We start from the raw sequence: 26,185 nt of genomic DNA, 5'->3' as shown, positions 1-26,185 counted from the left end.
AGCCTCAAGCACAACATATTGTGTAATGAATATACCCCTGGAAAAATATAAATTGTTCCCTGTAGGTTACACCATTAGGTAGATTTTAATTTCAAATAATTTTGCTTGGGCTATTTTCTAACTTCCTTAAATGTAATGTATTTTCATTTTATCTCTTTCCTAGAAATGTTTCTCTGTATTGTGAGGCTGCAAGATCACCCAGGGAGAGTGGGGCCAAATAGGCTGAAACATCTGACACACTGAATGTATGTGAGTACAATATTAACAGCTTTAAAAAAAAAAAAAAAGGAGGTGGGAGAAAAAGTGTCTTGTTATGATTTAAAGTGCTTTCGAGTATATAGGCTGTTAGTGAATTAATATGGCTAATTGCTGGATCCTTGGCATAGACAAGCTCTCATTGGTGAGTGTAGGTTTTGTGTGTGTACCTGTGAAAAGGGCTTAATTTCTCCTTGAAGGATATTCATTCCATTTTTTGCCAGGCATTACTGTCTCTCATAACTGTTCTGCTTCTAGTAAAACTTTGAAAGCCTGCTCTCTGACCACAGCTGTGTATATTCCCGTTTCTGCTCCCTGAAGGCTATATAACCATTCTTTTTTTTTTTTCTTTTTTTTTAATGTGGACAATTTAAAATATTTTTATTGAGTTTGTTATAATGCTGTTTCTATTGTATGTTTTGATTTTCTGGCCACGAGGCATGTGGGATCTTACCTCCCTTACTAGAGACAGAGCCTGCACCTGCTCCATTGGAAGGCAAAGTCTCAATGACTAGGTCACCAGGGAAGTCCCTCTAACCCATTCTTTATCCTCCTTATATCTTCCTCTGTCAATCTGGGCCCTCAGACACCACATGGAGTTTTATGTGTCTTCCTGTATCTAAAGTCAACTAATGGGCCCGTTTTCTCCAAACCTCTTGCTCTTTATCAACTTGATCTCCACCATATATACCTTGCCAGTTGTCAAGGTAGTATTTATTTGTGTAGTTATTAGATTGTTGTATGTATCTTTCACCAAATCAAACACTCCACGCAGACAAGGACCATTCTCGTTTGCTGATGTATCATAGATGGTCCACATTTTCAGACTGTCTGATCCTGCATGGTTCTGAGTGGAATTTGGCCACGTTAATGTTCCAGCCCTTTTACGGGTTTTCAAAATCTGTATTCTTTTTGGGCTTAGATATTCCCCAGGTTGTCTCAGTTTCAGATAAAACAGCCTCTTGCTTTTTAGAAAAGATAAAGCTATCTGATATGAACATCATTGAATTTTTCTTCTTTAGAGCTTAAAATATCTCTGTTACTATTGATATTTTTTATAGTCTATTTCCTGTTTCCCAAAATAGCTTTGTAAATATATTACATTTTAATCCTAACAGTTGCCATTTTTTATGAACTTTGTTAAATCAGCTATTCCTTTCTGTTTTTTATTTCTCCATTTTTATTATTTCTTCCACACAGGCCCCCCCCAAAAAAAATCATGCTTTTATGCCCCATATCTTGGAAAAGATTCAACTACCAAAATCAAAACAAACAACCCTCTTTCATCTCACTACCATCTTATTTTTACCCTCACTTAGCCACCTTTACCCTTCAAAGTCTCTCTAGAGCAGTCAATGTTATTTGCCAATTCATGGTAATTTCAACAAAAGAAGGGGCTATTTTTATTTTTGTAGTACGGTGTATTTCCAGCACCTAGCACAATATATAAAGTGGTAAAGGCTCAATAATTAAATGAGCTAATTTTAGCTATCCTTTCACTTCCCACTCTCTACCTGAGTGTTAAAATTTTGCTTCAAGCACTGCTTAAATTACTCTTACCAAAATCACTAACCAAAATAGCTCCCTTCTGTATTATTCAATTCATGACCACATTTCAAATACTCCTCTCATATCCTATATCTTAATCTATCTCAATTATTGTTAACTGTGTACATAGCTCATCATTTAATCAGAGCCTCAACTTCTAGAGCTCATGATAATTAACTTGGCCTTTCCTTATCCCTCACAATTCTTAAAAAAGTGTTTCAGTTCAGTTCAGTTCAGTCACTCAGTCATGTCTGACTCTTTGCTATCCCATGAATCGCGGCACATCAGGCCTCCCTGTCCATCACCAACTCCCGGAGTTCACTCAAACTCATGTCTATCCAGTCGGTGATGACATCCAGCCTTCTCATCCTCTGTCGTTCCCTTCTCCTTCTGCCCCTAATCCCTCCCAGCATCAGAGTGTTTTCCAATAAGTCAACTCTTCTTATGAGGTGGACAAAGTATTGGAGTTTCAGCTTCAGCATCAGTCCTTCCAAAGAACACCCAAGACTGATCTCCTTTATTTATTTATTTATTTTTTTAAATTGTATTTTATTTTTAAACTTTACATAATTGTATTAGTTTTGCCAAATATCAAAATGAATCTGCCACAGATGGTTGGATCTCCTTGCAGTCCACGGGACTCTCAGGAGTCTTCTCCAACACCACAGTTCAAAAGCATCAGTTCTCTGATGCTCAGCTTTCTTCACAGTCCAACTCTCACATCCATACATGACCACTGGAAAAACCATAGCCTTGACTAGATGGACCTTTGTTGACAAAGTAATGTCTCTGCTTTTGAATATGCTATCTAGGTTGGTCATAACTTTCCTTCCAAGAAGTAAGCGTCTTTTAATTTCATGGCTGCAATCACCATCTGCAGTGATTTTGGAGCCCCAAAAAATAAAGTCTGACATTGTTTCCACTGTTTCCCCATCTATTTCCCATGAAGTGATGTGACCAGATGCCATGATCTTATTTTTCTGAATGTTGAGCTTTAAGCCAACTTTTTAACTCTCCTCTTTCACTTTCATCAAGAGGCTTTTTAGTTCCTCTTCACTTTCTGCCATAAGGGTGGTGTCATCTGCATATCTGAGGTTATTGATTTTTCTCCCGACAGTCTTGATTCGAGATTATGCTTCTTCCAGCCCAGCATTTCTCATGAGGTACTCTACATGTAAGTTAAATAATCAGGGTGACAGTATACAGCCTTGACGTACTCCTTTTCTTATTTGGAACCAGTCTGTTGTTCCATGTCCAGTTTTAACTGTTGCTTCCTGACCTGCATACAGGTTTCTCAAGAGGCAGGTCAAGTGGTCTGGTATTCCCATCTCTTTCAGAATTTTCCACAGTTTATTGTGTTCCACACAGTCAAAGGCTTTGGCATAGTCAATAAAGCAGAAATAGATGTTTTTCTGAATCTCTCTTGCTTTCTTGATGATCCAGCGGATGTTGGCAATTTGATCTTTGGTCCCTCTACCTTTTCAAAAAGCAGTTTGAACATCTGGAAGTTCACGGTTCACATATTGCTGAAGCCTGGCTTGGAGAATTTTGAGCATTACTTTACTAGCGTGTGAGATGAGTGCAATTATGAGGTAGTTTGAGCATTCTTTGGCGTTGCCTTCCTTTGGGATTGGAATGAAAACTGACCTTTTCCCGTCTTGTGGCCACTGCTGAGTTTTCCACATTTGCTGGCATATTGAGTGCAGCACTTTCACAGCATCATCTTTCAGGATTTGGAATAGCTCAACTGGAATTCCATCACCTCCACTAGCTTTGTTTGTAGTGATGCTTTCTAAGGCCCACTTGACTTCACATTCCAGGATGTCTGGCTCTATGTGAGTGATCACACCATCGTGATTGTCTTGGTCATGAAGATCTTTTTTGTATAGTTCTTCTGCGTATTCTTACCACCTCTTCTTAATATCTTCTGCTCTGTAACACAACACAAAGTGTTTACTTGTTCTTAATTACTAGTGAGTTGAATTAATAACTTTGAGTATTGAAATGTCATCTAATATTGCTCTGACCACATTATATTACCTTTGATGAAATAGTTCAATCAATCCTATAATAATTCAATCAATAAAAATGATGGGATTGCCTTTTATTAACCATTTCATATCATTAATGTAATAATTTTAAAAACCCTGTGCTGAATGAATCATGATATATGTGGTTTGTATTTATGATCCTTTAATTTCAGTAATTAGAACTATCTAGTTATTGTATGTTATGTGCATATGTGTATACATAGTTATAATGGAATTCTATGAAATGTACCTATTTCCATATAAGGGACTAGCAAATTTCATTAGTTTTATTTATTTTTTTCTGTTCTTTTTTTAATTTAAATTTGTTTATTTTAATAGGAGGCTAATTACTTTACAATATTGTATTGGTTTTGCCATACCTCAACATGAATCTGCCACTGGTGTATACGTGTTCCCAATCCTGAACCCCGCCTCCCACCTCCCTCCCCATACTATCCCTCTGGGTCATCCCAGTGCACCAGCCCCAAGCCTCCTGTATCCTGCATCAAACCTGGACTAGCGATTCATTTCTTATATGATATTATACATGTTTCAATGCCATTCTCCCAAATCATCCCATCCTCTCCCTCTCCCAGAGTCCAAAAAACTGTTCTATACATCAGTGTCTCTTTTGCTGTCTCACATACAGGGTTATTATTACCATCTGTCTAAATTCCATATATATGTGTTAGTATACTGTATTGGTGTTTTTCTTTCTGGCTTACTTCACTCTGTATAATAGGCTCCAGTTTCATCCACCTCATTAGAACTGATTCAAATGCATTCTTTTTAATGGCTGAGTAATACTCCATTGTGTATATGTACCACAGCTTTCTTATCCATTCATCTGCTGATGGGCATCTAGGTTGCTTCCATGTCCTGGCTATTATAAACAGTGCTGTGATGAACACTGGGGTACATGTGTCTCTTTCAATTCTGGTTTCCTCAGTGTGTATGCCCAGAGTGGGATTGCTGAGTCATAAGGCAGTTCTACTTCCAGTTTTTCAAGGAATCTCCACACTGTTCTCCATAGTGGCTGTACTAGTTTGCATTCCCACCAACAGTGTAAGAGGGTTCCCTTTTCTCCACACCCTCTCCAGCATTTATTGCTTGTAGACTTTTGGATCGCAGCCATTCTGACTGGTGTGAAATGGTACCTCATAGTGGTTTTGATTTGCATTTCTCTGATAATGAGTGATGTTGAGCATCTTTTCATGTGTTTGTTAGCCATCTGTATGTCTTCTTTGGAGAAATTATGTATATTTTTTTCAAAATTTTCTAACACTAAAACGCATTTTATGTATAAGATAGTATGATTTTCAGCATGTTTTTCTTTTATGTGATATGTACAATAGCCCATAATATCTTAATACTTTAATTTCTGAAATCAGAGTATCAAACATTGGTGATATTGTGTGTGTATGAATGACATTCAGTTCCTTTTGCATTATTTATTTTTTAATTGAAGGATAGTTTTTTACAGTGTTTTGCTCTGCTGTACAACAATGTGAATCAGCCACAACTATATATATACACACACATATACCCCCTTCCTCTTGAGTCCCCCTCCCACCTGTCTATGCAGTCGCAGAGCTCTGGGCTGGGTTCCCTGGGTCACAGAGCAGCTTTGTATTAGCTCTCTGTTTTACATGGTGTATATATGTCAATGCTACTTTCACAAATACCCCTCCTTCCCTCACTGTGTCCACAAGTCTGTTTTCTCTGAATCTCTATTCCTGCCCTACAAATAGGATCATCAGCACCACTTTTCCAGATTTCATATATATGCATTAATATACGATATTTGTTTTTCTCTTTCTGACATCATTTTCTGTGACTAGGTTCATCCACCTCAGTTCAAATGATTCACATTTGTTCCTTTTTAGTATACATGTTTCACAACTTCTTTATGCATTCATCTGGCAATGGATGTCTAGGTCGCTTCTATGTCCTGGCTATTATAAATAACACTTCAGTGAACATTGGGGTACATGTGTCCTTTTGAATTGCGGTTTTCTCACAGTTAAATGACCAGTGGTGCAACTGTTGGGTCATATGGTAGTTTTATTCCTAGTTTTTAAAGAAATCTTCATACTTTTCTCCATAGTGTCTTTGACAATGAATTCCGAAAGAAAGATTATACCTTCTCACTTACATGCTGTCTTGAAGTCCTTTATGGTTTAAACTAAGAAAGTTGCTACTAAAAAATGCCATAAAATTTAGTGAAATAAAGAGAAACTGGTTATTTTAATTGCTTGAGTTACAGTGTGTTTAAGAAAATATTTGTTCTACAATTCCTTTTTAAACTTTTAAATAATATTTGAAGTCAAGTGTACTTTGAATCAGTTTATAAAGACAAAAATGTTTACATTGATTCCTTAGGAAAAAGTGTTAAAAATGAATGAAGAGTTTTTCCTCCCGATGAGATAATATCATCTGTTTAAAAATAACTATATAGTGGCCTGATAGAGATACTAGTCCTCCCAATAATTCAGTAGAAGTCAAGTTCTGTGTAGAACACTAAAGTGAACAATAATATGTCAAAGGAAAAAGAAGCCTCTGAGTACTTTCCACTTGCAGGCAAGGACATCATTTAGTTATAATAATAGAAATTACAGGTTAATCAATATACCTTTTGCTATTAATCCATTTTTGACTGCCTGCAGATATTTTAATAACAGGAAAATCATCCGTCTAATGAGTCATTTCAAAGAGAAAAGGGCTGGAATTCTTTCATTTTTAATTCAGCCGTTCAGAATTGACATGTATATTTTGCATTCTTGCTACTCTTGTAAGAATCTAGCATATCACTGTGGACTCAAGAGATCTTTCTAGGCAACTTAAAAAAACATTTATGGTTATTATTGGTGACACAAATTGATCAGCCATCAGCAGATACACGTTGTATTACTTTGCTAGGGTCTAGATGTTTGGTGATATATTTCCCATAGTCAGGGCCTGTTGTAATACAACTACAAGCTAGGTTATATTTTTACCAAAATTTGCTTGTGTTTTTTACTAATTTTATTTATTTATTTTTATTTACAAAATGACAATGCATACTTATTTAAAAACTATCAGAGTACACAGAACATCCTTAAGATCATGAACATTCATGCTATTCCCTTGCTGAACGTAGCCTTCATTATCATGGATGCACAGATGCATGCAAATCCTATTTCTATGCACATATTACAATTGTGTATTTATTATAAATATATTTAGTGGGTATGTGTATAATTTTGTTTTATAGTTTGTGTGGTATTTATTTATAGGCATCTATCTTGATTTATTTATCTAATCAGTTCAGTTCAGTAGCTCAGTCATGTCCGAGTCTTTGTGACCCCAAGAACCGCAGCTCGCCAGGTCTCCCTGTCCATCACCAATTCTCAGAGTCCATCCACACCCATGTCCATTGAGTCGGTGATGCCATCCAACCATCTCATCCTCTGTCATCCCCTTCTCCCCTGCCGTAAATCTTTCTGAGCATCAGGGGCTTTTGAAATGAGTCAAGTCTTTGCATCAGGTGGCCAAAGTATTGGAGTTTCAGCTTCAGCATCAGTCCTTCTAATGAGCACCCAAGACTGATCTCCTTTAAGAAGGACTGGTTGGATCTCCTTGCTGTCCTAGGAACTATCAAGAGTCTTTTCCAAAACCACAGTTGAAAAGCATCAATTCTTCAGCACTCAGCTTTCTTTATAGTCCAAATCTCACATCCATACATGACCACTGGAAAAACCATAGCCTTGACTAGATGGACCTTTGTTGACAAAGTAATGTCTCTGCATTTGAATATGCTCTCTAGGTTGGTCATAACTTTCCTTCCAAGGAGTAAGCGTCTTTTAATTTCATGGCTGCAATCACCATCTGCAGTGATTTTGAAGTCAAGAAAAATAAAGTCAGCCACTATTTCCCCTGTTTCCCCATCTATTTCCCATGAAGTGATGGGACCAGATGCCATGATCTTTGTTTTCTGAATGTTGAGCTTTAAGCCAACTTTTTCACTCTCCACTTTCACTTTCATCAAGAGGCCCTTTTGTTCTTCTTCACTTTCTGCCATAAGGGTGGTGTCATCTGCATATCTGAGGTGACTGATATTTCTCCCGGCAATCTTGATTCCAGCTTGTGCTTCTTCCAGTCCAGCGTTTCTCATGAGGTACTCTGCATAGAAGTTAAATAAGCAGGGTGACAATATACAGCCTTGACGTACTCCTTTTCCTATTTGGAACCAGTCTGTTGTTCCATGTCCAGTTCTAACTGTTGCTTCCTGACCTGCATACAGGTTTATCAAGAGGCAGGTCAGATAGTCTGGTATTACCATCTCTTTCAGAATTTTCCACAGTTTATTGTTACCCACACAGTCAAAGGCTTTGCCGTGGTCAATAAAGCAGAAATAGATGTTTTTTAGGGACTATCTTGCTTTCTCGATGATCCAGCAGATGTTGGCAATTTGATCTCTGGCTCCTCTGCCTTTTCTAAAAGCAGCTTGAACATCAGGAAGTACACTGTTCATGTATTGCTGAAGCCTGGCTTGAAGAATTTTGAGCATTACTTTACTAGCGTGTAAGAAGAGTGCAATTGTGTGATAGTTTGAGCATTCTTTGGCATTGCCTTTCTTTGGGATTGGAATGAAAACTGACCTTTTCCAGTCCTGTGGCCACTGCTCAGTTTTCCAAATTCGCTGGCATATTGAGTGCAGCACTTTTCATAGCATCATCTTTCAGGATTTGAAAGAGCTTAACTGGAATTCCATCACCTACATTAGCTTTGTTCATAGTGATGCTTCCTAAGGCCCACTTGACTTCACATTCCAGGATGTCTGACTCTAGGTGAATGATCACATCATCATGAATATCTGGGTCATGAAGATCATTTTTGTATAGTTCTTCTGTGTATTCTTGCCACCTCTTCTTAATATCTTCTGCTTCTGTTAGGTCCATACCATTTCTGTCCTTTATTGAGCCCATCTTTGCATGAATATTCCCTTGGTATCTCTAAGTTTCTTGAAAAGATATCTAGTCTTTCCCATTCTATTGTTTTCCTCTATTTCTTTGCATTGGTCACTGAGGAAGGCTTTCTTATCTCCTTGCTATTCTTTGGAACTCTGAATTCAGATGCTTATATCTTTCCTTTTGTCCTTTGCTTTTTGCTTCCCTTCTTTTCACAGTATTTGTAAGACCTCCTCTGACAGCCATTTTGCTTTTTTGCATTTCTTTTTCCTGGGGATGGTCTTCCTCCCAGTCTCCTGTACAATGTCACAAACATCCATCCATAGTTCATCATGCACTCTGTCTATCAGATCTAGTCCCTTAAATCTATTTCTCACTTCCACTCTATAGTCATAAGTGATTTGATTTAGGCCATACCTGAACGGTCTAGTGGTTTTCCCCACTTCCTTCAATTTTAGTCTGAATTTGGCAACAAGGAGTTCATGATCTGAGCCACAGTCAGCTCCTGGTCTTGTTTCTGCTGACTGTATACAGCTTCTCCATCTTTGGCTGCAAAAAATATAATTAATCTGATTTCAGTGTTGACCATCTGGTGATGTCCATGTGTAGAGTCTTCTTTTGTGTTGTTGGAAGAGGGTGTTTGCTGTGACCAGTGCGTTCTCTTGTCAGAACTCTGTTAGCCTTTGCCCTGCTTCATTCTGTGCTCCAAGGCCAAATTTGCTTGTTACCCCAGGTGTTTCTTGATTTCCTACTTTTGCATTCCGGTCTCCTATAATGAAAAGGACATCTTTTTTGGTCTTGGATTTCTTTTAGCTAATACTGTAGTGTTAATTGTATATTATATCCAAAGTTTTATTGTCAGGAAAGTGCCTGGATAAACATGCTCATAACTTTGTTTTTTTCTTTTTGGCTGCACAATGTGGCATATAGGATCTTAGTTCCCTGACCAGGGATCAAACCTCTACCGCTGCAGTGGTAGCAGAGTCCTAACCACTGGACAATCAAGGAATTTCTTCCTGCTTATAACTTTTTAATTGATAGCCTTCAGTATTTTAGTATAATCAGTTCCCCAAAATAACATATTGGAGTAGCAATCACACAAAATTTGAGGGTTTTGCATCCTTCCTATGTCTAAAAAATTTAACAATTTAAGAAAGTGATGGATTATTTTCAACAATATTTATTATGTTCATAATATTACCAGTCAGAAGGATGTTGTCTTAGTCCACTGGGGCTTCTATAGTAAAGTACAATAGACTGGGTGGTTTAAACAGCAAATATTTATTTCTCATTATTCTGGAGGCTGTAAATCCAAGACCAAGAGGCCGACAGATTGGGTGTCTGGTGAGCACCCACTTATTGGTCCAAAGATAGCCTTCTCTCTGTATTCACATGGCAGAAAGTGAGAGAAAGCTCTCTGGGATCTCTAATAAGGGTGCTAACCCCATCATGAGGGCTCCAACCTTATGATGTAAGCACCTCTCAAGGTCCACCTCCACATACCATCACACTGGGGATTAGGTTTCAACAAATGAATTTGGGGCAGCATAAAGAGTGGTATATGACAATGCTCTTCAGTTATTATTTTGATTTTCTTTATTCATGCTTAATAAGCATTAGGATTTTTCATACATTTATTGTCTGTTTTTCTTTTATTAATTGTGCACATATGTCCTTATCTGGATCATGTTTTCTGCGAACAAACCAAGAGGAGACAACATGCTGTAGAACATGGGGCTAATAAGGAAGAGGGAGGAAGGGCATTCTCCCCAGTAATCATCACTGCCTCCTGGAAAATAATCACTTCTCCTGCAGACTTTTGATGAATTTGGCATTTCTACTGAATGCCAAAGAAAACATGCAATTTAGTGAAACTCCAGTCTGACTGGTTCTTGGCATCTATGGTAATTAAAGGGAAAACAACTTAGGCTTTCACTTCTTTTATAAGCCACATGTTAACAGGTGGTATCAGCACTGTTACCTGTAAACGTTGAGATCTTTCTATGTTAAAGTAAGAATTCAAAAGAAATCAGGAAGATACATTGACTATCTACAGCATTTGAAGTGGTGGACTAAGAATTCACTTATGTTACATTCTTTTGGTCAAAAGATATGCAAGTTTTATTTCAGAATCCACTTTATCCATATTTATTTTCCCTGTTCCTGAGTAATACCTGTCACAAATTAAAAGTTCAAGAAATGCATAATTATATCTGATTTATAGATGATAAAAATCGATGATTAGAGAATCTGGGTAGCTTTGTCAAGAGTCACACAGCTTGAAAGGCATAGTCTCAAAATTCAACATCAGTTTGTCCAAACCCAAACGCTATACTCTAAGATAATGTTTCTTCTGCTATGTATCATTGTAATGAATGATGGGCTACAAAATGCTGTGGAACAAATAACCCAACCATCTCACGGTTTAAAACCAACAATGGCTCTTTGCTCCATAAATCATGTAATAATTGCTTATTAGCCAAGCGCTCTGCCCCTGACTGTTTTCTCTCCAGGAACCTGGTGAAGTAGCAAATCCTCTCTGGATCATTTATGGTTACCAAGATGAAGGAACGAAGCACATGTGATATATCTGGTCTTATTTCACTAGTTAAAGCAAGTCACTGAATTTCATGAGTGTCATGAAACTTCATGGAATTTTAAGGATGGGAAGGTGAAATTGGGTGGACTCAAGTAGTGACAAGGGTACTTATTGATATAAGTGAAAGAGGATGGCAGGAAGAACCAAATCTGAGAAAGAAATATGAAGATGGTACACAGTAGGGGAGAAAAATCTAAATATTCTGAGAGGCACTTCCCTCTCATTACCAAATACTCAAATAACTGTGATAGTGTTATGTGTCAACTTAACTGGGCCACAATATCTAGATATTTGGTCAGATATTATTATAGTTGTTTCTCTAAAGGTGACTTTTGGTCGAGAGTAAAGTTTAAATGAGTAGACTTGGAGTAAAACAGATTATTTTGCATAATGTGGGTAGGACTCGTTCAACCAGCTGAAAGTCTTAATGGAACAAAGATCAACCTCTTCTGAACAAGAAAAAAAAATGGTGTCCGTCGTCTGTGTTTGGACTGGAATTGCAAATATTCCTGACAACAAGGTCTTCATTTAAAAGAGACCTTGAATGGATAGAAGATGATATCCAATGATATTCCAAGGCATTAGTTCAACTTCTAATAGGCAGGGCAATCCTCAGGCAGATAGAGTACCAAGGTGAATATGGAGAAGGGTAAAATTTACATGGTCCAAGAGGATAATAAACAAACACCTATCTGGTTGGTTCTGTTTCTCTGGAGAACCCTAACTAATACAGACTCTTATTTCCTTGCAGAACAACATTCACTCCCTAAAATAGACAACCCAGAATAGGCATCCAGTTAATGTGTTGAACTCAGAGTCTTAGACCATAAAAGAGGCTTGTAGTCTCTTCATCAGTATGGCTATAACCCTGGAGATCTATGATTCAAAGGGCAAATCACATGCCCTTTTGCAGCTTATAGGTAGTAATCAAACACCAATGGGAATAAACACTTTTGGAAGACTGGATATGTTCTTTGATTAGGTATAATTTCACTCCATTGGAGGGGTTCCTCTGTTCATGAATTTCCATTTACATTCTTTTGATTTGTCCATTTGGAATATTCTTGGAGAAGGAAATGGCAACCCACTCCAGTGTTCTTGCCTGGAGAATCCCAGGGACGGGGGAGCCTGGTGGGCTGCCGTCTGTGGGGTCGCACAGAGTTGGACATGACTGAAGCGACTTAGCAGCAGTAGCAGCAGTTTGGAATATTCTACCTTTTCCATTATCATTCTTGGTTGCATTAGAAATGTACCTTGGAAAATATGCTCTCCTAGGAGAAATGAGCAGATTTTTTCAACCTACTTTTTTACCCCCAGGCTCTTTTTAAAATTTCAAGTCTTGGTCTGGAAAACTTAGTTCGCTCCTTACTCATCTGGTAGACTGTGTGCTGTTATCTACTCTAGCGGTACTTTTTAAGGTGTATTTCTTAGCTTTTGCTACATTCCTTTGGTTTCCTTCTCCAATTACTTTATTCTCTAGGCTGAATTGTGGGCATTTATTAGGTTTCAGTTGGAGCTTATTAGGTTTCAGTTGGAGAACAACACCCCATGTCTCTAATTTCATAGCCTAAGTGTCTAATTGAAATGAACTACTAGGCAGCTGAATTCTTACTCTAAGACCACCTTAATCACTTCAGGGCCTTTAACAATAGATGTGCTGGTCTTATTGTTGATTGATCCTATTACAGCCTGTTTTAATGAACTTGGCCCCTGAGATCTTCTTGTTTTCCTTGTTTCATATTTGAAGCTATAAAGTCCTTGAATTTGTGGGCTGTCTTTGTTCTCTTACTAATTTTAAGTGGGTTGATTATTTTCTGAGCTCATCTTTTTTCTTAGTGATTTGCTAAACATAGACAACACAGAGAATTATGTTCTATATTCTAATTTTTCCCTAAAGATACAAGTTCATTGCTGCTGCTAAGTCGCTTCAGTCGTGTCCGACTCTGTGCGACTCCACAGACGGAAACACACCAAGCTCCCCCGTCCCCGGAATTCTCCAGGCAAGAACGCTGGAGTGGGTTGCCATTTCCTTACTTCTGTGAAATAATTGCCAACTTACAAGAGGTGAGATCTTCACCAAATGCTTTGCCATTACATAGAGAAGTTACCATCTTTTTTTGTCTCCTTTAACAATTTTCCACTATTTTTGTCCATTAAGCCAAGGTCACACACTTTACATCTTGATATGATAGCATTCTTCTTTTAGATATCAATGTCTTTATGAGTTTAAATAGACTAGTTTTAGTAAAAACAACTCCCACATGTAAGTGGCTTTAAATATCAAAGGCATATATATGCCTTTGTTTTATATATATATATCTTCCCAGGTGGCACAATAGTAAAGAATCCATCTGCGAATGCAAGAGACATTAAGAGACAAGGGTTTGATCCCTGGTATGGGAAGATCCCCTGGAGCAGGAAATGGCAACTCATCCCAGTATCTTGCCTGAAAATTTCATGGAGTGTGGAGCCTTGTGGTCTACGCTCCATGGGGTCTCAGAGTTGGACATAACTGAGTGACTGAGTGTGCACGTATATTTACTACTCATTGGAGATCAGCTCTGTTCTGTGTCGGTCTTATTTAGGACTGCTGGCCATGCTTCCAAATTTGCTGAGGGGGGCAAACAGGAACATGAATATGGTATAATGACTATTAAATCCTCCCCTTAAAAGTGACTGACTTCTCGTCATGTGTTAATGGACAAAGCAATGCACAAGAGTACAATTGTCTTCAATGAGGTAGGAATGTGCAATCCCGAAAAAATATTCCTGAAAGAAAAACTAGAAATACTGAGTGAATAACACGAATGCCACATGCTCATAAACATCAATACTTTATTTCTGAGGAGCATGCCAAACTGTAATCTCCAAGATGGCAATACCATTTTTTTTTTAATTTGGATCACTGAGTCTTTTTGCTCAATGCATAGAAATATGTAGGTACTCAATAAATATCTGTTTAATTACATGAATATTACAATGTTTTCTTAATAGTGATAGAAGATGCATGCCATTTCAGATTTGTAGAGTTCACTTCACCCATTTCATCCAATACAGGCTCTGATATATCAGTGCCTTTGCACTGAATTGTAAAATTTATATGACTTTTTCTCTTGGTTCCCTATGCTATGAAAGTGAGTGATGACTAACTTTAGAAGAGTATAAAATTATTAATAAACTGGAGGCCTTTTTAAAAAGCAGAGACAGAAAACAAGCTGGAAGGGGGATTCTGACATTGCAGTATACTTTTGTTGATGAATTACATTGTGTACCAGAAACATATTTAAAATAATCTTGACAAGAGAATTAATGAACTGCCAGGAACTATCCTAAGGCAACACTGAATTTAGGAGTTCTGTAGCCAATAGCAACTTTATTGTTCCTCTATTGCAGATATCTTCAAAGGAGTTGTAAACACTGATCACACACCTCTACAAAGATAATAGTTGTGGTTGAAGAAATAGCTTATTCAACATTTGGACTAGCAAGGAGAAAAGTCAGTCATTTTCTGTGGGACAAATATATTCTCATTAAAGAACACATTACACTTTAATTAAAATGATAATTTAAATCTCTACTCTAAAAATCTGAAAACATATATAATGTGGTGTTGGGTGTAAAGAGGAAAGAAAGGGGAAAGAGAAGAAAGACATGAGGGGGACAGAGGAACAGAAGAGGTTAACTTATTGTTCTTAAGTGTTGAATTACATATATCTACCTTTTCCCCCAAAACTAAAAATAAAATTGTTTGAAATATACAAACTCAGCAGCAAAGTTACTGATACTTAAGATTATTCTCAAACTTTGAATTTGTTTTGCTCAATAAGAAGTTGTGCTATTTGTCTTTAGGAAGCATGAAAAAGTGGGCTTTAGAATGTCCACATAAAATAGCAGAGATTGGATAATTCCAAAAATGCAGTTCTTGCTGAATCTATCAGAGCATTGGTACTAATTTACAAAGAGCTAGATTTTATTAGTTTTCCTTTGCTGATGTAACAAGTTAATACAAGTTTAGAGGCTTAAAATAGTCATTTTAATACCATACAATTCTATATGGCAGAAGTCTGACCACAGGTCTCAATGGGCTAAAATTAATGTGTCAGGAGGGTTGCATTCCCACCTGAAGGTTCTAGGAGAAGATCCATTTCTTTGCTAACAAAGTTTAGTTCCTTGCAGTTGTGGGACTGAAATTCCTGTCCTTGCTGGCTCTCAGCTGAGGGTCATTCGCACTTATTGAAGCCATTCACATGCCTTGTCTCATGGCTTTCTCTATCTTCAAAGCCAGTGTTGGCAGATCAATTCCTTCTCACATTTGAATCTCTCCAATCCATTCTTCTGCCCTTCTCTTCTACTTTTTAAAAAGAATTTATTACTTGATTTACTTTTCATTGGAGTATAATTGCTTTTCAATGCTGTTAGTTTCTGCTGTACAACAAAGTGAATCAGCTATATATATGCATTCTCTTCCACTTTTAAGGACTCATTTGATTTGATTCCCTGGTGGCTCAGATGGTAAAGAATCTGCCTATGATGCAGGAGACCCAGGTTCCATCCCTGGGTCAAGAAAATCCCCTGCAGAAGGGAATGGCTACCCAATCTAGTATTCTTACCTGGAGAATTCCATGGACAGAGGAGCCTGGCAAGATACAGTGCATGGGATTGCAGAGTTGGACTTGACTGAGCAACTAACACTTTCACTTTTTCTCATTTTTTATTAGATTTGGCCTACTTAGATAATCTAAAATAATCTCATTTCAAAGTTTTTAACTTAAATTATATGTGCAAAAGAATTTTTTGTTATATAATCTAACAAATTAGGATGTGGACATTTTGGGAGGGGTACAATTTTCTGCCTACCACAAAGGTTTAAATGTCCTATGTGTGCGTGGGCTTGTCTGAGATAAACGAATGAATGTTAGAAGTAAACAGGAAAGTAGCTACTCATGGATTTGGAAAAATCTAAATGCAGTGTACCCTATTAGCATGGGGGAAATAATCGTATGCCTTTCTCACTACAAAAATAATAGGAAAAACTTCATACTTAGCCCAGAACTGTTTCTGATCTCCATAAACCAATGCATAAAGGAGTTCAAAACCAAGCTGCTGTCACCTAAGAACATGAAAATGCTTTGTGGGCTTAGAAGTAATTGAACAAATAAAATGTTTTCCTTTAATATCTTCACCAAGTTATGATTCTGAATGTTTGACCATATCTGCTGAACCTGTCCTAAGAAGATGAATACAAATATGGATGTGTGATTAAACTCGACTGAAGTGGATTTAATTAACCTGGAGAAGAGAAAAATCAAGGAGTATTTGAAAGGTCTCTTTATTTTGATAAGGGGCTAATATGAAATTAGAAATGTGCTGTGCAATCTTAGGGATTGACGTGGTCCCAATGAACACTTGCTTTCAGAATGTTGAGTTCTAGTCAACATAAAGAAAGTTTTTCTAATAATCTGAGCAGTCTAAACATGGATAGGACTGTATCATAAGATCATATCCTTCCTGTTATTAGAGGTCATTGAGCAGTGAAGGATAAGCCCTTAGTAAGGTTGTTTGGGGTATATTTTAAGTACTAAAGGGTTATATATTGTTTTTAGGAATGTGGTTCCTTTTTCCAAATCAAACTTTCCAGTTCTATAATTTTGTCTAGGTTTTTATGTCTTTCAAACATGTAAAAATTAAATCTCAGGTTGTTTGAAATGGATGAATTTCCATAACAGAAAAGGATAACATTTACATGAAATGTGCAGATTTCTATATTGTAATAATTATAAACACACATTAATTGATCGGTACACACTATTCATTTGTTAATATTTGGTTTATGGGAAGCATTATCTAGGGCTGTGCTTGATTTTAAAGATACAGACCAGACTCCACACAGCTTATGGATTTGTGGGGCAAACAGAGGGTAAACTAATGAGCAGATTAAAAAAATCATTTATCATAGATTATATTATAAAGAAGATAAACAGGATGATAGGTTAAAAAGAATAGCAGAAAGGCCAATTTAAACAAGGTAATTACAGGAGAACTTTCAGAGGAGCTGACATTTAAACTAAACATGAAGTGTAAGAAAGGGAAGGCTCCTTTACATAACCTTATGAGTTATTAAACCTTTCAATATCACTATGAGTTGAGAACTATTATTGTCTTAATTTCACAGAGGGAGAAATTGAGACTTAGATTTACCTGTACAATTTAATTGCTTAAGCGTGATGAAGCTTGAATTGGGACTCAGATCAGTAAGATCTCAGAACCTGTTAAAGTTGTAATCCACAACCTTTAGTTTTTAGGTACCTTCTGATGCTGAGTTTCTGTGACTGCAACTGACCAGTGTGACTTGGACAAAGTGAATACATGCCACCGTGCTCTTCTCTTTCTGTTGTGCTAGTGAGTGAACTAGTAACCTGAAGAATGCCAAACTTCTGTGAAGGAGTTAAGATACTGTGACACAGAAATATACCCTAAAGCTGATGGAGCTAGTTACAATTTTTATTTGGACATGAGTCGTGGAAGACACAGGGGCAGAAATAGGTGAAAGACAATATCCCAATTTACTTTGATATCATTTTGATAGTGCTGATATATAATATGTACATTGGTATAATAAAAGCCATTTACATATATCTAGGAGGAATATCGGAGAAGGCAATGGCACCCCACTCCAGTACCCTTGCCTGGAAAATCCCATGGATGGAGGAACCTGGTAGGCTGCAGTCCATGGGGTCATGAAGAGTCGGACACGACTGAAGCGACTTCACTTTGACTTTTCACTTTCATGCATTGGAGAAGGAAATGGCAACCCACTCCAGTGTTCTTGCATGGAGAATCCCCGGGACGGGAGAGCCTGGTGGGCTGCCATCTCTGGGGTCGCACAGAGTCGGACACGACTGAAGTGACTTAGCAGCAGCAGCAGCAGTGCATCATTGAGAATGGGGAAGTCAGGGGACAAATCTGAATGAGGAAGAGACCCGTGCAAGCGGTACCAGTTGCCCTGCTGTGCTGGGCTGGGCTGTGCGCAGTCGTGTCTGACTCTTTATGACCCCATGCACTGTAGCCCCCCGGACTCCTCTCCCATGGACTCTTTCAGACAAGAATACAGGAGTAGGTTGCCATTTCTTTCCCCAGGAGCTACTCCTGCTATTGTGTATCACTGGGAGAAACCACTTTATTTCTCTTAAACTCAATTTCCTCATCATGCACAAAGGCTTCCTGACAATGTGGGTGACAGTTCTGTAAAAGCCAACCTCTTCTTCATATTTAAAAAGTTGATGGAAACAAAGATGTGAATTTAAGAGTTAAGATATATGCAAAAATCAGAACTCTAGTGAAGTGTCATCTTCAGAGAGGGCTGGGAGCAGAGTGTATCTTATAGACAGTTCCAGAGAATATCATTGATAGAGATCCCGCACAAACAGAAAAATCAGTGAATTGTTAACTTCATAAATTAAATTTCATTTCCCGTTTTGAATGTTTGCCGACAATGCTTTAAATCTGTCTATGCTTTAACGCCAGCATCATGTATTTGGCAAACATCCACTCTCTTTTCAAATTCAGAACACACACCCACACACACTAGCATTACTTTAAGTTTGAGAAGGCTACGTGTATACCATGAATGCATATGTCCTCATAATAAAAATTCACAAACACGCATTTCAATTTAGGGAACAAAGGAGCTGTGTCCTAGATTATACTGTCCTTATGCATAAATTCATTGGGTATTCTGATTGAAGGATAAAGCTTTTCAAAAGGCTGCTGATCTACCAATCATACAAGATTAATGCTATCTTCATGTATTCAACATATTGAAATTGAGCTATATCTATGAGCCAGGCATTGTCCTAGGCACGTGAAATCCCAAACAGGCATAAGATATTGTTGTTGTGCTCAATAAACAAGCATTTTGATAGGCAATGGATGTCAAGTCCACACTGTTTTTGTTATTGCAATGGTACTGAATAATATGAATGTTGAGTATCTACTTTGTATGTAACTGTGAGGCATACGCTTTGCACATGTTACTCAAGCCTACCATATTACACAATACCAAAGGGCAGTATTATTTTGTATATTATATACAAGTTGGCCCCTTGAATGGTAGAATGTGATGGTTCTCACTTGTCTTGCTCAATTTTCACAAAAGATGAACAGGTAATTTTTGTTACTCCAAGATGAGAACATTGAGCCTCAAAAGTGTTAAAATCTCATAGCTATTAAAGGACAGAGCTGGGTTGATATTTGGATCTGAATGATGCTAAAGCCACAATAATTTTATTACTCTATGAAGTCTATTGTTATAATACTATCAAATGGACGATCACTCACAATTACCCCAGGGTTCTTTTACAAGTGGAAACCATACATAAGAGGCCATTTGTATCGTTTATCTGAGGAGTAATGTAATGCCTTGCAGCAGCTCTCAGTTCTAGATATAGGCACAAACTGCAGATCCAGCCACTTTTTAAAAGCTTAGAATTTACAAGATGAGGGGTCCTGCAGAAATTTTTCTTAAACTTCTCCTTTTAGAGACCTGCCCAGGAAATCTTTCCACAATAATCTTTCTGTTACAGATACATTTCTGTTTTTTTCCTGAGCAACATCACAGAGATAAGAACAACAACAAAAACCTATTGAAAGGATTAGACCTGGCACCTCAAAAATTTTAGAATTTAAATATGAAAATTTTAACCCCATCTTGAATATGATAAGACACACGTAACAGGGTCAACTGGTTTTATGTCTGAGTGGTGACACTCATTAATTATTTTCATTTTTTCTAGCACAAGAAATAGTATTTTTCTATAGTAAAAGTTTGTGTAAATATATATTTAATGAAGGCACACATCAGCCAAGTGAATGGATAGAGGTTAAGAGGAACTAAGGCCCATGGCAAATTTAAGGAAGTGGATTTTGATGTCATGAATCACAGTTATGTTCTACAATGAAGGACAGAGTATACAATGCCAGTCTTGCTATACCAACACTGTCAGGCTTGCACCCACACAGTTTATGCCTTTGAATATACCCAGGATAGTTCATTAATTTTAAGTTTCTTTTTAATGTTTAATGCTTAATGGAGAGAAGCTGCGATTTCTCAAAAAAGTTGATGCTGATGATGACTCTGCAAGGAAAAATCATCTTTATTTAAACACAGATTTAATAAAGAATATGTGCTACTAGAATGTTAGTGTGGTTATTTAGCAGAGAGAAAAAGAATGCCGGCTTGGGTCCATGAGCTTTGTTCCTTTTTTGACACCGTTGTTTTATTTTGTTTCATGACCATAGTTTTACTTTCCTGCTGATCCTTTTTCCACCTTAATACCCCAGCCAAGCTGGATACAAATATTCTAGTTTGTGCATGTGTGTGAGCAAGCTATACAAATGTTATTGGCTTAGATTCATTACCACTCCTGGAAAACATCGCAAAGCACGTGCCATGGTGGACTGGTAGGTCAGTAATTAGGTAGGTATGAAATTTTACTGTCTTAAACTCTACAAAATAAACCATATAGGCAGTACAGTGGTAAGGAATCCACCTACCAATGAAGGATATGCAAGGAATGCAGCTTCAATCCCTGGGTCAAGAAAATCCCCTGGACCAGGAAATGGCAACTGCTTCAGTGCTCTTGCCTGGAAAATTCCATGGACAGAAGATCCTGGCGGGCCACAGTCCATGGTATCACGGAGCCAGACACGACTGAGGAACTGAGCATACACACATAGTTGCAAAATATTGGAGATATTATATTGTAGGTAGTTTTCCTGCAAGAAATGACTTAAGTGCATTTTGTCTACTGCAATTACCTAAATTTGTCTCATGACTTGATATACAGATTTTATGATGCTCTTAAAAACTACACTTATGAATTCATGAATATGAATATCAATCAGTTTTCCACCTTGAAATTAAGGTTGATTAAATGTCTCAAATAGTTGTTACTAATATTCTTTCTGAATTTGAATGAACATAGCTTATTAAATCCTAGGATTGCCATGATTTTTTTTTTTAATCTCACATCAAATTCAATTCCTTGAATTGCTTCATATATATCAGTTGTGGACATTTACATGAAATTAAAATTTACTTGAAATTTATATGAAATTAAAATTGATATGAAAATTAAAACATTTTCAAATAATAACTCTAGGTCTTTTTCATCTATATAGACTTCTGGTGAAATTTATTTTGCTTCCTAAACCTCTGCTCTTTCTTCTGGGTAATGCACAGAATAAAATAGATGCTCACTCTATATTTTCTCAATTGAATGATGCTTTTTTATCTCCCGTAGCATCCGAAGCAGTCTAGAGCTACAAAAGGAACACAACGAATTCTTACTGATCAATGATGGGTATGTCCCAAACTTATGTGTGAATCTTAGCCTCCATGGAATCACATCTATATTCCTACCAGAATGAATAACAATTTTTTAAAGGTCTTATTGTGATTCTTAATATTTGTGACTAAAAGATAATCTTATTCCTGAATTTTAAAGTACAGTTATAAAAGGAAGGAGATAAGAAAATGAAGAAAATTCCCCTTAGTTACTTAAAATGAGAGATTCATGGTTGTCTATTATATCTCCTGATCTTGATCAAAGCAGAAAAGGGAGAGTAGAAATAAGGCTGCTTTCTGAGATCCTAAAAATGTTGTTTGTCTTTCAAGTGTTGCCCTTCAGTATTTTTGTGAATGGAACTTTCCTGGTGGCTCAGTCAGTAAAGAATCAGCCTGCAACGCAGGAGACTGCCTGTAATACAGGAGACACTGGTCCAGTCCCTCAGTCAAAAGTTCCCCTGGAGAAGGAAATGGCAACCCACTCCAGTATTCCTGCCTGGGAAATCCCATAGACAGAGGAGCCTGGAAGGCTATATAGAGTCCATAGGTTCACAGAGTCACACTAAGTGACTAAACCACCATCACCACCACCAACTGTTTTGAGTTTCTGTTGTCTCCTTTGTAGAGATAGTATAATAATTATATTTGCCATGCAAGGTGGATCTTAGAATTAAAGAAACTACCATATCAATATAAAAGGACTGTAAAGAAGGTTTCACAAAGACAGAAAGTCAAAAGGTATGAGTTCCCAGCTTTCCTGTCACTCTGCTATACTTGCATAATAGAACTGACAAAGTAAAAAAGAGTAACTCGTTGAAATAGGACACATGGAGCTGGTCTATACACTTCATTAATAGGAAAAGCATTGTGATACGTTTCAAATTTCTGTGGATTTGATCCACAACCCTAAATGGATGGATGAAGTCATCAGGAAATTCCCATTGTGTTCAGTGCGTGGTTGCTGTGTTTTTGTCTCATTTTTGATTTTTAATAGCTTTATCCTTTTTTTTTTTACTGCTTTTTCATTCTTTTTAATGTATTTTATATGATCATTCTATGAAAGTGAATTGTATGCTGACTCCAAATATTGTCTGTTGAAGTCAGTGTTTCCTAAGGTAAAAACTGAGTACGAACCATCAGTTCAGTGGTTAAAACCACAGCTTAAAACATGAAACATAGACTTTTACATACAGAAGAATTGATTCAAAAATGGCTAATATATAGCTAATCCAGAGAAAAATTTCTCACTTAATGCAGGAAAGAAAGCAAGACATTATTTCCAACTCTCATCCCCAAAGGTTCAATGGTGTCGTTATGGGAATGTCCACATCAAAGGACAGTGTAACACTAAGAAAAAGACAACTCACTAGTGTTGGTTGTTCCCTATGTTGTCTCATTTTGCATTAACTGCTCATGTGGGTATAATATCGGGGGCAAAATTACACTTTATTCTGCCTATCTCACCTCCTAGTTGTAAGTTCCCTAAATGGTATGGTAATGCTCCCTGTAATACCCAGCACAGTCCTTTGCCAGGAGTTCAATAAATGTTTGTTGAATTGAATTACCGCATTAACATGTAAATTGTGAGATTGCAGATTATACAGCCTGTAAATCTTATTTTAAAATCTAGGTTTACACAAATTTGCATATTATTTAGAAAATGAATAAATTAAGCCCAAATCAGTGTCTAATTTAAATGCATTTGCACAAACTCACTTAAATAGTTTGAAGAGTGACCACTTACCAATGCATTGAGTAGCACACGAAGGTGACCTTATACATTTTGGGGAATCAACAATCTAAACAAATCTTCTAAAAAAGAAGACTGTTCAGATGTTTATTTATTTACCAATTGATGTTTTTTTGTTTGTTTGTTTTTTTCCCCAAATGAACTTTCCTTGGAAATTCTTATTTACAGTATTTGTTCACCACTTTTTGAGTCCCTTTGCTTTGTTGACTTCATGTACTTAGTTTGAGGGAATTGATCAATGTTTCTTTGATAAGTAAAACTGATCAGGCCTTGTGAGTAAACGATGACAAGTAGCTGAAGCTGCTTAAAAGTTACTTCTTTGCCAATTTGTTGTTTTATTGAGAAGTCATACTTTATTCAAGACAGAGAAAATGTCTGTGGCTTGTGGCATTGCAGCTCTTGATACTTCATATAAACTTATGATTGAACTTGGCCTCTTTGTCAATTTAAAGATAAACTGGTTCTTTTACAATTTCTTTTATCCTCCTGCTGAGTCTATTATTCAAGTAAGTTAGCTCTACAAATCTTTATACAAATAGTCTCAAAGAGAAATATCCAGCATGATGCTTATCAAGCCATAGTCTAGCCTATTCAGTATGTAAAAAGCAAAACACTACCTTGCTTTTTCTGATGCTATGCTCTTAAATTGAAGCTCTGCGCTTGATCACATAAAAGTACCTGTGTTTCATATTTCATAGCATCTAAATACCTTATTCTATCTACCCAAATAATTTGAAGTGAAAGATACTGGAATAATTTAACAAAATGAGATGTAGAGAGATATTTTTGACAGGGTTTCCAGAGAAACCACAAAACAATAATGCAGTAAAACCTGATTTTAGAACAAGTCAACTTCTAAATGATTTAAAGAAGCACCATTGATACTTATGAATTAAAAAAAAATGTAAGGAAATCCCACAGCTAAGTTTCCAATGAGTCAAGACATTGAACAATGTATTCTTGTTGGGAATTAAGAAAGAAGGGAACTCAGCATAAAAAGAAAAAAGCTGTAGAGAGGAGGAATTATATTTTAAACACTTAAAACTTCCAAGGTGTGCAGTTGATGAAGTCTTTGTCTTGTCATCACTAAGCTTCAGTCTGTGTTTCTATAATCACAATGCAGTTTTTACACTCTGCAATTATCTTTAATTGTAAGGATACACAACCCCTTATTAAGCTAAAAGGAAGATAGTAGCTATGCATATTAAAGAACCTGTGAACTCCAGTAGCCTGTTTTGATTTCTGAATGATTTTGACACTCTCCTGAATAGTGATTGCCACATTTCATTCCTTGCTTATGGTGAGTTTCTTAAAGGAAAACATGCGAAGGCCATCCCCTCAATAACTTTCTTTCTTGCAGTATGGTTAGCTGAGACTTGCAGAAGCTGATCTGCTCCTACAAGTTCAGGGGAAAGGAAAAGTAACTCAGCAACACAGGAGCTAGTTATTTTGGCTGGAAGAAAAGGAAAAAAAAAGTTCGACAAGTCACTCTACCAGTGACGGTGTGTGTGTGTGTGTATGTGTGTGCACGCGTGTGCGCTCAGTCGCTTAGTCGTTTCCGACTTTTTGTGACTCCGTGAACAGTAATCCTGGAGAAGGCAATGGCACCCCACTCCAGTACTTTTGCCTGGAAAATACCGTGGACGGAGGAGCCTGGTAGGCTGCAGTCCATGGGCTCACTAAGAGTCGGACATGACTGAACGACTTCACTTTTCTCTTTCATGAACTGGAGAAGGAAATGGCAACCCACTCCAGTGTTCTTGCCTGGAGAATCCCAGGGATGGGAAGCCTGGTGGGCTGCCGTCTATGCGGTCACACAGAGTCAGACACGACTGAAGCGACTTAGCAGCAGCAGGACAGTAATCCATAAGGCTTCTCTGTCCATAGGATTTTCCAGGCAGGAATGCTGGAAAGGGTTGCCATTTCCTTTTCCAGGGGGCCATCTCCACCCAGGGATCGAACCCGCGCCTCCTGCATTGCAGGTGGATTCTTTATCGCTGAGCCACTTAGGAAGACACCGGTGGCTGTAGTTTCAACCAAAGACTTTGAACTGTCTGATAGAAGGTTTTATTTGATTCTGAAGGATAGCTAAGTTGGGAGTCTGATGTATTTGCATACCTCTGTGTTTGTCAGCTTGGAAAAGAAGCCCCCAAACAAAACATATGTCTACACCCCCTTGCCAACCACCGCTACCTCCATCATTACCACTACAGAGTGAACTCCTGCTATTTTGGGTTCAGCTCAGAGGCAACTATTTTAGTGAAACTATGTTTGTTTTCTTTGCTCCTCTTCCTATTTCATATATCAAAATTAAGCACCACCCCTTTCCCTAGCATTACCATAATATAATGTTTGTAACTCTATTTAACCTATATTTTACTTTGCCTTATAATCATTGTAAGATATTAACATGACTGTTACCCCTAACAGATTATAAATACTCTGAAAGCAAGTATTACTGTTTTTACTCTTTATATTGTTTCCCTTGTCTGTGAACAACAGATACCTACAGAACAAACACACAAATACTTAGCTATCTATATAAATACACACATATACATATAGAGTATATATATGCATATATGATCATATGCTCTATACTATGAATGTTAAGAAAGAGAAAGAGATTGCCTTTTCTTATGTAATTTTCTGAAAAGATAATGAAATCATTCCATTTGCCAGGTATTCACCCCTGTTCTGGTGATAGTG

At 37.3% G+C, this 26,185-nt stretch overlaps 1 protein-coding gene across 4 annotated transcripts in view; it reads left to right on the top strand.

Moving 5' to 3' along the window:
* LRRC4C (leucine rich repeat containing 4C) overlaps positions 1–26,185 on the top strand; it is a 1,421,025-nt gene that overhangs the window by 569,194 nt on the left and 825,646 nt on the right. For 3 of the 4 annotated variants that reach the window (XM_070804074.1, XM_070804072.1, XM_070804071.1), the window contains exon 3: positions 164–245. The gene's annotated coding sequence lies outside the window, so the exon portion shown is untranslated. Of the gene's footprint in view, positions 1–163; positions 250–26,185 lie in introns of all 4 variants that reach the window. The other variant, XM_070804073.1, reaches the window with a different exon arrangement.

The sequence above is a fragment of the Bos indicus genome, chromosome 15 (assembly GCF_029378745.1).
Source record: "Bos indicus isolate NIAB-ARS_2022 breed Sahiwal x Tharparkar chromosome 15, NIAB-ARS_B.indTharparkar_mat_pri_1.0, whole genome shotgun sequence".
Lineage (NCBI taxonomy): Eukaryota > Metazoa > Chordata > Mammalia > Artiodactyla > Bovidae > Bos > Bos indicus.
This window is presented reverse-complemented; position numbering and strand designations above follow the sequence as displayed.